At 58.5% G+C, this 17,536-nt stretch overlaps 1 protein-coding gene across 4 annotated transcripts in view; it reads right to left on the bottom strand.

The window, feature by feature from the left end:
• Window positions 1–17,536, bottom strand: part of AHDC1 (AT-hook DNA binding motif containing 1) — a 104,304-nt gene that overhangs the window by 75,437 nt on the left and 11,331 nt on the right. Inside the window, exon 1 of one of the 4 annotated variants that reach the window (XM_084609713.1) lies at window positions 11,979–12,142. The exons of the other annotated variants lie outside the window; for them this stretch is intronic. The gene's annotated coding sequence lies outside the window, so the exon portion shown is untranslated. Of the gene's footprint in view, window positions 1–11,978; window positions 12,143–17,536 lie in introns of those variants that run through there. 4 annotated transcript variants of the gene reach the window in all.

Consider the following 17,536-nt stretch of genomic DNA (forward strand, 5'->3'; position numbering starts at 1 on the left):
CCCCAAAGCCACTTTCCTCCAAGAGCCAAGCCCCAGACACTAAATTCTCTCTCTCTTTCCTGGACAGCCTCAGCAAGGCCAGCGCGGGCACCTGGGGCAGGCAATCAGCACAGACCCGGGGGCTCAGCATCACCCTTAGTTAGCAGGTGCGGGACAGCAGTGCCTAGCTGGGATCGGGGCCCCACTGCACTAGGCACTGCACAGACAAGTAGCGAGGGACGGCCCCGGTCCCAAAGAGCTCACAATAAGAACACAAGAACGGCCATACTGGGTCAGACCAAAGGACCATCCAGCCCAGTATCCTGTCTGCCAACAGTGGCCAATGCCAGGTGCCCCAGAGGGAGTGAACCTAACAGGTAATGATCAAGTGATCTCTCTCCTGCCATCCATCTCCACCCTCTGACAAACAGAGGCTAGGGACACCATTCCTTACCCATCTTGGCTAATAGCCATTAATGGACTTAACCTCCATGAATTTATCTAGTTCTCTTTTAAACCCTGTTATACTCCTAGCCTTCACAACCTCCTCAGGCAAGGAGTTCCACAATCTAACCAGACAGAGTGGGAGGGGAAACTGAGGCACACAAGTGACACCGCAGACCACCAAGGTGAGAGTCGAACGCAGGTCTCCTGTGTCCCAGCACATCCCTCTGCCAGCAGCAGGCTTCCTCCGGCCAAGAGGCTGCCTTCATGCAGCTCCCAAAGAATCCTGCATGCGCCCCGAAGGGCCGATTCTCCCTAAATTCCATGCAGAGAAACCAAACGCACCGGGGCACCGGCAGAAGCACTGCTTAGAAGGAGCTGCCGTTTGCCGGCACTGCTCTGACCCGCTGCTCAGCGGAAGGACGCTTTGACAGACTCGAAGGTGGGACATAAATAGCCCGGGTATTCCGGCACAGCCACTGTGGTTTTGCTCCCCTCTGGGCAGTGGAGGCAGAAATGCCCATATACGGGACTGGTCTGAAGGGGCTTTGGAGGTCTTAAAAAAAACAGGAGGTTGATCTTACTGCAGCCATGGGGTTTGCCAGGCGAATCACAGTTCAGCTTGTGGGGCAGACCTGCTGCGTGGGCTACAGGAGGGCAGTTCCTGAGTGCGGCAGAGGGCCCCGCAGGTGGCCAGCCATAACAGCCTCATAGTCACCCTGGGAGGCCACCTGAGCTAGAGCGGGCCACATGCAGGATGGGGGTGGTTGGCTCAGCTCTAGGGGATTGACAATGAAACATGGAGCCTTTCACCTCTAGGTGACCGGTTCACATCCAGCATGGGCAGGTAGGCATTGCAAATTGCTCCCCTTTTGATGCTCTGTGGATCATTCCAGCCTCCAGGGCCGCTTCCGCCCAGCCCTAAGCCCACTTCAGTTCTGTTTAAAGAGAACATGCCAGGCATGCCGCGGTTTCGATGCTCCGAGCTCCATTTTCACCTGTCTAGTGCAGAGAACAGGGCAAACCTGAGGGCCGTGGCTCTGAAAGAGAATCATCTCCAGAGGCCGGCCTGCGCTGGGCCCCGCGGCTCAGGCTCTCACAAGGAGCTTGTGCTTATCACTCAGCTGTGGAAACGTGGCCAGACAGATCTGAGCTAAACCACAGCTGCTGACTGTGTCACCTTCCCGAGCAGGAAGCAATAAATGGTGGCCTTGATGCAAAGGCGTAGCCTGGGGAAGCAGGACAGGACCAAGAGACGGTCCGGGGAGGAGCCAGGCCTGCTTCTACCCTGAGTATACAAAGCCCCTTTCATAGGGGCTGAGTTTAGATTCGCTCAGCACATAGATTACCCCAGAGACAGACCTGCCTGCATTACAGTACTGGGGGGGGAAGTGTGTCTTGTGGTTAGAGCAGGGGGCTGGCAGCCAGGACTCCTGGGTTCTCTTCCTGGCCTTGGGAGGAAAGCTGGGAGGCAGAAGTGGTAAGAGCAGGGAGGGGCTGGGAGTCAAGGCTCCTGGCTTCTCCTCCTGCCACAGACTCACTGTGTAACCGTGAGCAAGTCACTTTCCCCTCTTCACGTCTCAGCTCCCCCTCCTGTGAAATGGGGACAGCACCACAGAACGGACCTGACCTGGGGATGTTTATTGATCTGGGGTTATTTAGTCTTCATAAGAGAAGAGTGAGGGGGGATTTGATAGCAGCCTTCAAGTACCTGAAGGGGGGGGTTCCAAAGAGGATGGAGCTCAGTTGTTCTCAGTGGTGACAAATGACAGAACAAGGAGCAATGGTCTCAAGTTGCAGAGGGGGAGGTCTAGGTTGGCTATTAGGAAACACTATTTCACTAGGAGGGTGGTGAAGCACTGGAATGGGTTACCTAGGGAGATGGTGGAATCTCCTTCCTTAGATATTTTTAAGGTCAGGCTTGACAAAGCCCTGGCTGGGATGATTTAGTTGGTGTTGGTCCTGCTTTGAGCAGGGGGTTGGACTAGATGACCTCCTGAGGTCTCTTCCAACACTAATCTTCTATGATTCTATGATGTTTATGAAGCATTTTGAGCCCCTCCAATGGAAGGTGCTGGATAAGCATGTGTCAATGGAGCTGGGAAGGAAAGGGCAAGCGTGTAGAGATAGGACTCCCGGGTTCTATTCCCAGACGGAGAGGGAGCACGGTCGAATGGTCAGAACAGAGGACAGTGAGTCAGGACTCCTGGGTTCTGCTCCTCGGCTGGTGGGGTGCCCTAAAATGCAGGCTGGATCTTACGCACCCACTGACAGGTGGAAAGCTTTGCGGCACTGTCCCTGCCCAGCCAACCCTGCAGGGAACGCTCAGCAGAGGCACGTTTTCCCTCCCGTTGGCTTTTAATTATATTAATAATAAAAGTCGCTTGCATGAAAACAGGAGCTTTGTTGCTTAGGAGCTCATCTGCACCCGCTGCTTATTCCCCACTTTAAACCATAATCCTCGGCTGGGGACACCACAATTAGCCGCCGCGGAGATGGTCGCGGTGTCACAGTGGATTAGGACTTCAGCTGGGGGACTCTGCAGGAGGAGCAGCTGAGCTACTAAGCAACCACCATCCTGTTTTCACCCAAAGGAGACCTTGGGGACAACCCCCCCTTGTCCCCTGGTTATTAGTCACACTGTGATGGCACCTACGAGCCCCTGGCCTGGGTCAGGCCCCCGTTGTGGTAGGTGCTGGAACACAGTCCTTGCTCCAAAGGGCACAGACACTATAAGCCCCCGGCCCCTTAACCGGGATACCAGAGAATCAAAACACCACTTAGACGTCTCCCCCCCGGCGTCAGCGGTCTAATGCCCCTGGTGCAACCGGGCCTGGGTAGGCGGAGGTTTATGGGCTGTGCAGGGCCGATCTCACACATGTGCCCTGGGCTGCAGAACCCAGGTCGGCTCAGAGCCCACTGGCAGGCTGGGGAGTGAGGAAGTGATGGGGCGGGAAGAGGTGGGGGGCATGGGAGGGGGAGGGGTAGAGAGAAGGGTGGGGCAGCAGGGGAGGCATGGGGCAGAGGGGGAAATATTCTAGAGGACAATAAATTTTTTGGAGATTCCCCCCCCCCCCCAAGATACCCCACCCCCTGCTGCACTGTAACAGTCTGTGCACTCTGGGGATGATCAGGGACACGGGCCCTGCACAAGGCCTGCAGGAAAAGCAGGTTTGGCGAGAGACGAAATGTAGGGGGGGGGGGAATGAATCTCTGATTTATGAGGCTAAATCCTCCTGCCCAGCCCCCACCCAGCCCCCTCCAGCTTCCCAGAGAGCTGCCCGCATTCCCTGCAACACCTGGGGCCATTCCATCTGCAGCCAAGCATGAGCCGCCTGCAGCTGCAGGTCTGCAGCCCTTCCTCCCCCTCACGCCCATCAGCCCTCCCAGGGGGAAGTCCAGCTCCACTGGGTTCCTCTCCCCTCAGTGCTCCTGACTCACTAATGATGTGCAGGGAACTCTGACCCATGGCCCAGCCAGGGGGAAATCACCCTGGTACACCTGTGGGGAGAGCAGGCGAGGAGTCCTGGAGCCCCAATACACCAGCAGGGCCTGGCTGGGAGCGACCCACGGCCCATCCCCGTCATTCCTCTAGAACGCTCACAGGAGGAGAGACCCCCTTCTGCCAAACGCCCACCCCGGTTAGCTCAGGATCCATCCGCCCTCCATTCACTACAGCAGCTCCGAGGGCGAGCTAAACGACGTCACAGCCCCATGCCTCACAGACAGGGGGTCAGGGCTCTGCCGGAGAAGGAAAGGGCAGGCGGTCACGGCCGGGGCTGCAGGATAAGACTGCACAGAGCATAGCAGAGCTAGCATGTACACAGATGTCGCTGGGACTGCACCAAGACACGGGCATCCAAATTAGCAGCCCACATTGCAGGATCATGGCCACTAACTACGTCATTAACTGTGTATTTCATAATTGCCTCGGCCAGTCCTGAGCGAGGACCTCCCAGCCCGCACCATGAGGCGCCGGCTCTGATCCCAGCCCAGACACTAATTCACTGCGTCACCGCGGACATGTTATCTCCCCTCTCCGGCTGCCTCCCCAGCCACAACATGGGGACACCAGCCCCTGCCTTACGGGGGCCATGAGGACTGGAATACCCATCCCTGCTGCCCCTGAGCTGACGGGAGTGGCCACTGGCTCGAGCGGGACAGGATGGAGGCTGGCGTCTGGGGCCGAGAGTATCGTGTGACTGGGCACTTCACTGAACACACCTGGGGCGGGGCTGTGGATCGAACCCCGGTGTCCTGACTCCCCCAAGAGCAAACATCTACGGCCACGAGAGGTCCCGAGCAGGGGGTTTGTTCTGCTGCGGTTGTTCCCTTTGCCCCACACCAGCCAGAGTCTGCAGCCCTCGCTCACAACCCACTTGGCTGCCTGAGGCTCCCCGCAGGCCAGAGCTCCCCGCTGACAGCCTCCTCCGTGTCTGTCTGTCTGTCTGCATACAGAGGACCTGTTACTGGCTCTGATGGTGACCGCCTAACCACAGACCAAGCCCTCGCCCAGCACCAAGGCTGCGAGCTCGCTGCAGGCCCAGGGACTCGCATCCAGTGGCTGGCAAGGGCCCAGAACTGCCCCACCTACCCAGGATCCACCCTTGCCTCGGACTGGAACCACCTGGAGGCAAGTAACTCCCCTCGGCCAGGAAGCGATGGGGCCAGCCGGTGCCAGCCGAGGCAGAATCCCACCCCCTTCCCCAGGACCACACACCGGATGCAAGCAGTGAGTCAGAGGCAGAGTAGCATGTGGAAGAGGAGAGGTCCAGCTGATTGCTGCTGGCGGCAGCCTGCCTGCTGGGCTGGGCTGGCGACCTGTCTCCGCACTGGGGGGGAGGGGTGCTGATGGGCACCCCCTCCTCCAGCGAAGGGATGGCCCCCCTGGGGCAGGGGTGTGCAAGAGACTCCCCCGTAGGAGACACAGGCCAGAGGACCCAACGGCAGGGACACCTGCTTCCCCAGGGCTAGGTAGGCCCCAGACGTGCTGTGATGGCGGGGGCCAACCTGGCAGCCACTCCACGCTCAGCCTCAGCTGATAGATCCTTCTCTAGCACCCAGGCACCAGGGTCCCTCTCCCAGCGCACACACGCACGCAGAGCAGAAGGTGCCCTGTGGTTTCCGCCACCCAGAGATGGGTCCCAGCCCCAGAGCCCAGCTGCGACCTCGACCTCACCACCTGCCCCGGCCAGAAGACAACCCTGGCTGGATTGAAGGGGAGGATATGGCCATCCGGGGACAGGAATAAAGCACGAGCTGCATACATAACTCAAAGCTCATTAACGGAGCCATGGCCCCATTCTTCCAGCTCCCCACCCCCGCCACAGGTAACACGCCCCTTCCTCAGCTCCCTGCCCCTCCACACCCCTTTCCACCCCGCCAGGAAGTGGCTGCTAGAATAAGCTCCAAATCCAGACCGAGCAGGATGGGGCCAGGGTAGAATTCCCCCTTATGACTTCTTCTCTCCTCCATCCCCGCTGCCTGCTCTCGCCAGCTAAGTGCCCCCCAACCCTCGCCCCACTCTGCTAAACTCACCCCAACTTCTTACAGATGCCAGCCATGCATGCCCCGGGCAGCCAACCAAACCGCCCCTGAAGAGCGCCACAAGAGGGCTGGACTGTGCCTCACGCCACCTGGAAGATGTGGGGGGTTCCCGGCTGCCCCCTATGAGGCGCACAGACTGCCCCGCTCCAAAGCAAGAGAGCCAGGAGGTCTCCAGCTACCAACCAGTAGGCTCTTGCTCAGATTACAAGCCCAGTGCAGCTGGCAGCAAGAGGCCCAGGACTGGCATAGCAGAGGGTGAGGCTGGCTAACACAGAGAACGCTTGCACTGCTCCTTCCCCTGGTCCCCCGCTTGAGTCCTTTACTTCCACGAGCACCAAATTCTCGCCCCCACTCCCCTGCTGCACAAGCTCAGCTGACCTCGCTGCCCTTCGGTCTCCCGCACCTGCTAGCTCGGCTGCCAATGTGCCAATTTCACCTGGGCCGGACCTCGGGGAGGCCCCTAGAAGCCGGCGCCGGGGCCATGTGCACGTGACGTGGGACCTGGATGATGGGCTCGAGGGTGAGCTACACCACTGCCAGAGTGGGGTGGGGTACAGGAGAGCCCGGCTACGTGGCCCGCTTCCAAAAGCCGACCGGGCAGAGAGGACGAAAGCACAAGGGACACTCACCCGCTCTAGGGCTCTACTTAGACCAGGGCACATGGTTGTCCTAACATGGGCCTCATCCACAGAGACCATGCAAGAGGTGGCTGAAGTGGTCAGCAGGGCGGCGGAGGGGGGGAGGGGAGTGAAATATCCTTCAGCTCAGGCCAGAGCTTCAACACTGGACGGCACCTGATGGGAGAGAGACAGCTGGAGGGGGAGACGGAGAAAGGAAGCGTGCAGGTGAGGGAAGGGATATTAGCGACTATCCGCTTAACTCGAACCCTCCTCACCTCTCGGCCCCAGTGGGCCGTAGACAGGCAGTCGGGCTCACACAGACCAGAGCACCATGGCCAGGTTTTACATGCAGGGTGCAGATGGAGCGGGGTGTGGGGAGCCGAGTGGGGCAGGGAGTGAGCCTGTTTCATGTGTCCATCCTCACCTCACCGCGCGTTCCCGCCCCCCGCCAGCAAGCGCCACAATAGCATTCAGCTGCCTTCCCCGAATACTAATGAAGCCATTATGCCCCCCGACTCCAGAAGGGGTTATTCATTCCCCTTCCATAGATGGGGAAACCGAGGCACGGAGCTTACAGACAAACTTTTTCAGAAGTAGCCCCTAATTTTGTGAGCCTGCATTTTCAGATATTCAACCTGAGATGCCCAGGGCCTGGTCTGCAGAAGCACTGAGCATCTGCAGCTCCCATCGGTTTCAGCTGGAGCTGTGGGTGCTGAGTACGCTGCGGGCGTGTCCACACTGTAATCGACACCTGTGGCTGGCCCATGCCAGCTGACTTGGACTACAGGCCTGTCTAATTGCAGTGTAGACGCTCGGGATCAGGCTGAAGCCCAGCTCTGCCACAGGCTCCCTGGGGGATTGTGGGCACATCACTTGGTCCCTCTGTGCCTCAGTTTCCCATCTGTAAAAACGGGAATAAGAGCACTTGGGGAAACCGAGGCACTGAGAAGGGACGTCACTTGCCCAAGGACACATGGGGAGTCAGTGGCAGAGCTGGCATTAGAACTCAGATCCTTTCCCCATGCCAGGCTGCACACTCCTCCCCGGCCGGGGCACGCCAGACCCAGCCGGTAGCTGCAGAGGGAGGCGCCTGTAGGGCCGACAGTTTGGCCCAGGGGAGGGAGGGAAAAGGAGAGGCGGATTTATTTTGCAGTGATGCAGGCAAAAGGAAAGAGGCTCCTGAGCCTAATCAGGTGCGAGTGCAGAGTGTGTGTGAGAGAGGAAATCAGCAGGCTGCAGGCGAGCTGCTGGCAGGGAGTCTCCACTCAATCTTCCTGCAGGTTTCAGGCTGTTAGACAACTGGGCCAGAAGGCCTGCAAGTGCAATCAGCATTTAACCACTAGGACCATAGCAACCTCCCAGGACGACAGCAATCGCAGCCGTCGGCGGAAGGGGGAGGGCACTTCCACAGAGTCAGCCGAGGGGCAGCCACGCCAAGGGGGCTGATGCAGAGAAAGGAACAGCAGCGCACAAGGGGGTGGGGGGTGCCACGACACAAAGGCCATGCGACCACGCGCCTGCGACACCGAAGCACTATGGCCCAGGGGCAGCTGTGCAACACGCCCCCTCCAGCATTGAGGCACAATAGCAGCCGTGCAACACCCGGATCCCCCGCGGAAGCACTTTTGCACAAAGGCAGCTGTGCAATCACAAGCAAAGCTTTGTTGCACAAATACTCAGCAGGTGGCAGGTAGCAAAGAAAAGAACCTGAAAGCCTCTGCACTGAAAAGAAGAAATAAATGTCAGGCCCAAACCAAAGAAATAAATACCAGGGGGACCTTTGAGACCCAGGGCAAGGGAGGAGAAGTCTGTCCCCAGCCACCACTGCCCCGTCATTAACCCTTCCTGTCCAACCCAGCCACAGCTGCGCTGCTCCCACCTCCCACCGAAAGGCAGTTCTGCAATTTCAGACACAGCCCTGCGAGTCCTGCTTTCAAATCAAGCCTCTTCCCTCACTCAGACTCAGGAGTGAGCAGTGCAGTGCCGAGCTGCTTGTTAACAGCCGCTCATTAACAGCCCTCTGGGATGAGCAAGGTACCTAGGGCACCTGCACCTCCGACTTTAATGAGCTCCGTCACTGTCCTGAAGCCCTGAGCCACAAATGAAGGGGCACGGGGCCTTCTCCGTGACTGATGCCGGACTGCCAGGAGCCAATCATCGCCAATTTCACCGGGTGGCGCAGCGGCCAGCATGGCCAGTGGAGAGAAACAGACAGAGAAACAAGCAAATCCTGGTGCTTGGCTCTATGGGGGTCACCGTATCCCACAAAGCAAGAGAGAAGCCACCAGGAAAGGGAGGGACCCGGGCAGTTGACTCGTCGTGGCAACTGCAGGGAGGTGGGGGAGGCAAGGCGGCGGCTGCCGAGAAACGCCCTAACCTCACCACAAATGCATGCACACGCCCCCGGAACGCTCCCTGCACCTCGGCCCTGTGCCATGAGCCAGGCCACCACCCACAGCCGCCAGTGGCCCCTGCCCGCCGCCAGCTGTCTCCAAGTCAGTGGGGCACAGGGATGAAGTGCTGCTTAGCCTCCCACACGGGGGGGACACAGTAGGGGACATGGGGCGGACACCCCAGGGGAGCAGGGAGCAAGAGCCCTGCTATGACATGCGGGGCGGGGGGGGGCGCGGGTGTGACCTCAGCAGGGGGGTCTCCCCCGAAGCAGCTCCTGCAAGCTCACCATTCCCACCTCCTCTCACCTTTCCCAGCTCCCGCACCCGCCCCCCACTATGCCCGAGGGGGCAGGGCAGTGGCTGCGGCCATCCACACATCCCGAGAAAATACAGGTGTGCTCGAGGCCACAGGGAACATCTTCACTTGCTGGAGCCCAGGCTGCAGGGGAGCTCCCAGGCTGAAGGGCGGGGAACCTGGCCCCAGACCACTGTGACTCATCCCCTGACCCATAGAGAATGAAAGGTAAGAATCCTGGTTTGTCCCTGCACCCGAAATGCACCTGCACCCAGGGCAGTGCCTTGCTGATAGCTGAGGGGCCGGGAGCCCAGAGTCAGACTCTGATTTCAGTCATGCCACTGCTGTCAATTGCATCACTGACTTCAGACGCTGACTGCAGCTCCTAGCGCTTAGGGCCAGACCCATGTCACATGGAGACCAGACTCTGTCCCGACTTACATCCTATGCGACACAGGCCAGTTTTGTGGTCCAGGCCCACAACAAGCATCCGGGAAGCCACGGTCCAATCTTGCTGTGCCACCGACTCCCTGTGTAACCTTGGCCAAGTCAGTTCAATGCCCCATGCCTCAGTTTCCCCATCTGTAAAGTGGAGACACGTGGCTACGTGCCCAGGGGGCTGGGAGGCTCAGTTTTTGAAGCTTTTTGACAGGAGTGTTAATACCCGGGCAGGACTCAGCCGCTACGCATCAGCTTGAGGGCCTTCCCCTCCAGCTTGCCCGCCGCAGCCCACTCCCTTCGAAGCACCACACATCCACCTGTCACTCCCAAAGCCGCCTTCCCCCCATCAAACAAGACCAACAGCCCCTGCAGGCAGCCTGGAGCTGGAAAAAAAAATCCCCGCCCTCTGCAGTGCAACTTCCTGGCTCCACGCAGGATCCCCACCCCCAGGACAAGAGCCTGGCTCTTTCTGCTCCTTCCCAAGGTAAACGCCGGAGGCCCTGGCTGTGTAGGGCTCTCCGGGAACTCCCAGCGCCCCGGCTGCTCCTGAGGCAGCTGGACTGGGACACTGGCCTTCTTGCTGACGCACCATCTTCTGCTCACCGGCTCCACACAGGTAGCCCCATGGCTTTCTGTTAGCTGGGAGGGAACCTTCCACAGGAAGGAACCCCTTGCCCTGGTCCTGGAACCACTTGCCCATTGGGCTAAGGCCTTTTAACTCAACATACAGCAAACAGGCCAGCTAGATTAATGGAGCAGAAAGAGATTTTTGAGCCACGAAGGTTTTCAAAGTGTCCTCACCCCCCTTGTATAGAAGAAATTGAGTCACAGAGAGGGGAAGTGACATGCCCAGGGTCACCAGGCCAGGCAGCAGAAAAACCTGAATAGAACCCAGGAGTCCTGGCTCCGAGTCCCTTGCTGTAAATTCTCCCCCCAGAGCTGGGAACAGCAGCCAGGAGCCACAGCTCCTATTCCCGCACTTTGACCACACCCCCGCCCAGCGTCTGGAAAAGATCCCAGGAATCCTGACTCCCAGCGACGCCTGCTCTAACCATTGGCCCACATTCCCACGCAGAGCCTGGGCGAGAACCCAGGAGTCCTGACTCCCAGCCCCTTGCTCTGGCCCATAGACCACGCTCCTCCCTACACATCTTTCCAACCGCAGCCGGAAATTAAATTAAAGAGGAAAAAAAATACTTCCACAAGCCTGTTTTCTAGTCAGTCGCTAGCTCCTCCCCGGGTGACAAGCTGCTGGTGACAGGAGGAGGGGAGATGGGCGTGGGGAAGACAAGCAGAACCATGGACATCGGGCAGGCTTGGGACCCCCCTGCCCTAATCCCTGCAGGGTCCAAGCACCAAGCCGCCCCCGCAGTGACCTACACAAAGGCTGAGTGCCACCCACGGCCCACTCCACCTCCTTCCCCAGCAGCTCCCTCTGCCACCCCCTGCTAAGCATCCCCAACCTCCAACCCCGACCCATGCGGGGCTCTCGGCTGCCTCGTTAATGTTTACTCCGGTTAGTTTAGCAACGGCAGGTTGCTATGGTAACCTTGCAAGCCATGCTGCACCATCGGGGCGACTAAGCCACGCAGGGCCCCCGTGATGTGTGGGTGTCACCTTGAAGGCTCTGCGGGGTGCACCCAGAACAGTCTGATCGGCGGGCTCCTTGCCGCTCGCTCACTCGCACAAACATCTTTACCCTCAGAAAAACCACACCTCCTTCCCCTAAGGCAGGGAGTGGGGTCTAGTGGCGAGAGCGGGGAGCTCGGTGTCCGGACTCCTGGGCTCTCTTCCCGGCTCTAGGAGAGGATTGGGGGTCATGCTGGGAGTCAAGACACCTGGATTCTGGACGTCAGGACCCACGACTGGGAGTCACTCGGAAAAAGCACACCTCCTTCCCCTAGGGCAAGGAGTGGGGTCTAGTGGCGAGAGCACGGAGCTCGGTGTCCGGACTCCTGGGTTCTCTTCCCGGCTCTAGGAGAGGACTGGGGGTCGCGCTGGGAGCTGGGAGTCAAGGCACCTGGATTCTGGATGTCAGGACCCACAACTGGGAGTCAGCGTGCCTGGCTCCTACCCCCATCTCTGCCATTCAGCGTCTTTGGCCAAGTCCCCATCCCTTGGCTTTACTGGACAACAGCGACCTCCCCTCGCCCCAGAGTGGCCGTGAGGCCTGCGCACCCCCTCCCAAAACACAGGGAAGCAGCTCCCCTGAGGCCTAGCTCCCTTCCAGAGCTCCCCGGGCAGCTGGCGCAGACCTACCCAGCGGGGCCCCTGCGGCCGTTCCCGGGCGGCTGAGCAGAGGGCAGGTGAATCCACCAGCCAGCTGAAGCCCGGCTCCCTTCAGCAATCACAAGGTTCAAGTTGCACAAGCCTCCCTCCCTCTCTCACTCGCTCTGTGCTGAAGGCTCCTTCGATCCGACTGTCTGCACCGCTCTCTGCCAACACGCCTCTGTGCTGCATTATTTATAAAACATGGGAGCAGAGGGCTAGGCAACAGCTGCAGAGCACTCGAGAGCGCCACAACCCCGCTGGGCACGGCCCCAATTCCGGGGGGCTGCACGTGGGGGAGGGGGTTGGGGAATTTTCCCATTGGTCTGCAGAAGGCTTGCCCCTTTTCCTCCCCCCCGGCCCGTGGCAGGGCGAGCACGGGCGGCTGGGCCGGTGGGGGGCGTTTCCCACGCTCTGCCCGCTCAGGAGGGGCCCCACCTTCGGGGGCGGGGAAGGACGATCAGGCACCTCTCTCCCGTCCACAGCCCCTTTGCAGACCGGGGCTTCCGCCAGCTACATGATCCAGGGCCGGCCGCTCCATGAGATCATCCCTCATCGGGGGGCTCTTCCCGGTCACGTGGCGTGGGGTCACCGAGCTCCAGCATGTGGAGGGGGCCCAGGCTTTCCCGGCTCCCCCACAGGCACCCCCGGCACCCTAAGCATCCAGGGCAGGGCTGCGAGGTTTCCCACCCCGGGGACAGGTGGGGGAAGACATCAGGGCGCGCTTTCCCTGCTGGAGACACACACGCACACACACTCGGGCACACCCGTGCAAAGCCAGGGCCATGAGAGCAGAACCCCGCCCGCCCCCCCCTCGGAAGCCCACGCCTGCTGTTTGCTGGAGCAGCCGGGGTCCGTTTGCGGTCTCCGACAAGGCTTCCTTAAGCCCTGGGAGAATTCCTCACCTCCTCCTTTCCCCACCAGCCCCACCTTCGAGACCGGGGAAGGCCGGGTTAGAGCTTGGATTTTTTATTATTAATTTCCACAGCCACATCGAGAGCTCCCCCGCCGCGCCCCACCCCGCTCCCCTCTTGTTCTCCCGAAGATCTGCACGGGCTGAAGCGGAGCTGGGCTGCCACTAGGATTAATTCTGCATGACTGCCCGTCTCCACAGGGGTGTCTAAGACCCTTAGGGCCGCAGCAAGCTTTAAAATTCCTCCAGCCCAACTTAATTCCCTCTTTCTGAGTTGCTGGCACATCTGCGGCAGCTGAACGTGGACAGACTGGAGCACCCAGGAAGACAGACAAGACTGGGTGTGGGGGGTAGAACGGGCTGGGCCTGAACTCACTGGCAGACCCCCCCCCCACCCCCTGAACTCACTGGCAGACCCCCCGCGGACAGCAAAAAGGGTCGGAGCAGCCCCTCACTCCCCTGCCTCCCCTCTCTAGGACAGGAGGAGCAAGCTGGCTGCAGACCCTGTGACATTCTCTCTACGGCACCCATGCCCTCATCGTCAGCCCACCCCGGGCTCCCCTGGCCTCTCCCAGGGAGGAAGGCTGGATCTGCTGGAGTCAGGCACAGGGCTAAGAGTTTGGCGACCTGCGTCCAATGCCCTTCTCTGCCCCAGTCTCTCTGAGTGAGCCGAGGCAAGTCACTTCTCCCCTCTCTGCCTCAGCTCCCTGTCTGTAAGAGGGGGATAATACACACAGTGCAGCGGGGCTGGCGGAATTCATCCCTTGGTGGTCTATAGCGACCCGAGGGCACCACACCAGCATGAGGGAGCTGCCAGTTTCATCAACAAGAGCACGTGTGTGTGTCCAGAGAGAGAAACATGGCCCTCCGCACGCACAGAAAACAGAATCATCACCCACAAGTGATCAAAAATTTCTAGTCAGGACCCCCACAAGCATGAGATTGGCTTAAAAATAATGAGATTTTTAAAATACACATTTTGGGCCTTTTATTTGCTTTCTGGTCTTTAACCCGTTAGGGATTGTGTTTTCCAGCTTCTCTGCAACCACACAGGGGGAGGGAGAGAGAAACACACTTTTTTTCCTTCTAAATGGAAGCCAAGAGTGTCCTGTAATCACATGACTCCGGGAGCTGGGGCTTTAAGAAAAAATAGAAAGTGTCACAAGAGCTGGGCACTGCAGAGGGCCAGAGAACCTCTCTGAGCACAGAAGCTCCACAAATGCACACACACCTGCAGCACCACTTAGGAGAAACATACCCCGACCTTCTGTGTGGCTTTGGATTTTCAGGCATATCGGCTGACCTGGCTGGTCAAACCGATGGAGTTAAATGGAGCAGGGGCAGCTCTAACAGGCAGCCCACAGGAGGGTAAAATAAAGTTACCCTTGCAGAAATGGTCCCATTACATTTGATTCAGGCTCTCCTGCTCTGCGAGACGGAGGAGGACCGCGAGGAGTTTTGCTCAGCTCCCTTGTCAAAGTGATTCTGGTGCCACCTTACAGAGGCCTGATTTTCAGAAAGCACCGAGCAACCCTGCCTCTGAGAATCAGGCACCTTTAAGGTGCCCAAGTTGGACCCCCAAAATCACTAGGCACTTTAGAAAATCTTGCCCTACAGTTTTTAATAGTCTTTCCCCACCACATGAGTAATATACAACAGAGCCAGTTGCAACGATGACATTGGAAACTACCAGCCAGGTTCTGCTCTCGGTGTAAATCCAGAGTAACTGCTCTGAAAAAAAAACAGTTTACACTGGTGTGAACGAGTGCAGAATTTGGTCCCCCAAGAACACCCTGGCAATGACTCCGCAGCCATGTGGCCTCTGCCCCACCCACACAGTCTAACGCACATACCCCTACCCCCATGGTGCAGAAAGGGTCTCTTGGCACTCTCTATTCTCGCTGTCCCATAACCCCACGTGTGACTCCAGCAGCTCCCCCTCTGAATCTTGTAGCAAGGCACTGAAGAGCCGTGCAGCTGCTCTTACAGGGAGGTGTCGGTGAAAAAGCCCCCCGACAACCCTTTCAATAGCCACCCATCAGACATGGGCATTCACATTAGCTTTCCTGTTAAAGTTACAAAATCCTGGGGCCAACGGTGCCAAGTGTGGGAGCGGAGGGCGCCGGGCAATCTTGCACGATCGGGCTGTGAGAAACCTTGACGAACACGAAATATGCGAAACCAGGCCACAGCGTATGACCCGCTGCCCTGGGAACAGCTGACGTTCTCTCTGAGCCATTACCTCTCACATTGCTCTTTGTGGACTTGAACCCTCTTAGCCCCCTAGCCAAGCCTCGCTTCTCTTCCTGGGGTGATCAGTTGTTTAACTGAACCTTTCTTCTAGCTTAGATTGGAAGCTCCCTGGACCGAGGGTCTCGTCTCTGCCATTGGCCTGTGAGACACCATTGTGCACGTGTGGTGCCATATAAGCCATAATAGCATGGGGCTACTAGTAGGCTGGATGGTCTAGTGGTTAGCACACTGACCTATGACTCAGGAGACCTGGATTCAAGTCCCTGCTCCACCACCGACTTCCTCTGTGACCTTGGGCAAATCACCTAGTCTCACCCCCTAAGCTCTATGGGGCAGGCACCATCATTTACCAGATCTTTGTACAGTGCCTAGCACCCTGGGTCCCAACCTGCCTGGCCTCAAGGCATGACCGCGGCATAAACGTCTAATAAGCAACATCCTGACCGGATAGCTGCCTTGAACGTATCAATGGTGGCACGGCTTAGAGCTGATTAGAACCAGGGTTTGTCTGAAACAGCACGCAGCTGTGTGTCTCTCTCCTTCTCTCGCACACTCCCCCCACCCCGCTGGCATTCCCACAATGCACTGGAGCAAAAGAAGGCAGAAAACGTTTCCTTGCACTTTGAAGGCTCAGAATCCTAGGAGCTGAGAAATTTAGCCCTGGGGCAAAGCTGACCTGCAGGGGAGGGGAACAAGGTGCCCCCTTGCTGCCCCCTCCTGAGAGCCAGAGCCCGCTCTCCAGCAAAGCCACCCCTCCCATTGCAAGAAGAAATACCCTCAGCGTGGGGCACGAGAGGGCCTGCCCCCTGCCACTTGCCCCACTTGCCTAGGAGACGAAAGGAAGGAGTGGAAGTCAGCCCATCCCAGCTGCTTGCAGAGCTGCAGCTACATGCATTTAAATCACTTATATCTTTACTTTCTCCTGCGCTGGCTGTGAGATGGGCTTTTTTTGCATTCGTAATTAGGGGGTGGAACAGATGGCAAAGGGTTCGTTTAAAGTAATGCATCCATTAAAATAACCTTCGCTGTCGGGGACTGCGCTCCGACAGGGGCTTGCTTCACCAGAGGCGGATGGGGAGGGGAAGCCTCATTCTGCTGCAAGGAGTTGGACTTCAGGAAGCAAGCCTGGTGTTCGAGAATTGCCTCTGAGCGGCACGCCGCAGCCAAATTCAGACCTGTGACTCCATGGAAGTCAATAACCCAGAGCCCCTTATACCAGGGCTGCATCTGGCCTCTTGTACATACCTAGAAAGTGAACAGGCTCACATGTGCCCACCTGAATACCACCATCATGGCACTGAGCAAGGCATGGCATGGTCTGCACACAGGACTAGGAGCCAGGTATTCCTGGATTCTAATCTTGGCTCTGACAAAGCCCCTGCTAGCATGGCTTTGATCAAGTCACAGCCCCAATCCGAGCCATGGTTTCCCCATCTCTAGAACGGATAATGGTACTGACCCACCTTGCAATGCAGCAGTTGTGAGGCTTGTGCAAAGTGCAGTGAGCCCCCCAGATAATCAGTGTTAGGTAAGTGAAGGGGACCTGCTGGGGACCCCAGAATTTAGCACAATCCATGAGTGTGGCTTCCCCTCCGCCACAGATCCACCAGGGTGACTGATTTCTAAGTCTTCTCCAAGAGATTCCTGTAATTCTGGGAGCACCACTGGGGGCCTGGCATTTTGCTGAGATGCAAAGACAGCAGTGATCAGGTTCTGCTCTCGGCCACACTGGAAGGAATCCGGATTTGCTGATCCGCAATCCACCTGAGGGCAGGGAGAGCAGAACTGGCCCAGCATTTACACTCCAGTTGTTGCATCTCAACTTCCTCTCCCGGACGTCCCCAGGGAACGTAGCCCTATGACAGCACAGGGAACCCCCCAGAGCAGAAGCAAGAACACCCTTCAGCACCGCATGCCCACTGGGGAAGGCCTGGAGGGTGGGGGTGTGGAGGGGAGTGTGCTGGTAAACCCTGCAGGGTCCAACTAGAACTACCCAGACCGGCCTGGACGAGCTACAGACCCCTACAGCCCTTTCCTCTCCTCCCCAGTGCCCCCAGCACCAGCCCCCACCCCGGGCTCTGGCTCTCCCAGTGCAAAGCCGAGGTGGGACTGAGGAACAATCATTAGCCATTCCAGGCCAGCGGCAGCAGAAGCCGCCTCTCCTGTTTCAGCCCTGGCTCCCAGGAGAACTAGGGGAGGCTTTGTTCAGGAATCAGAGAGCAGGCCAGAGAGAGAGACGGCCCCTGCCAGCACTTGTGTTTCACTCCCATGGAATGCTGGGGAGGGGAGGGGAGTCAGGAGCCCCTGCAGGGTTTGGGGCTGGGCTGGAGGGTGCTTCTCAGCCTGGGGGAGGGGGGGGGACGGGAGATGGCTCTGAAAGCAG

The sequence above is a fragment of the Lepidochelys olivacea genome (genome assembly GCF_965140295.1).
Source record: "Lepidochelys olivacea isolate rLepOli2 genome assembly, chromosome: 19".
NCBI classification, from domain to species: domain Eukaryota; kingdom Metazoa; phylum Chordata; order Testudines; family Cheloniidae; genus Lepidochelys; species Lepidochelys olivacea.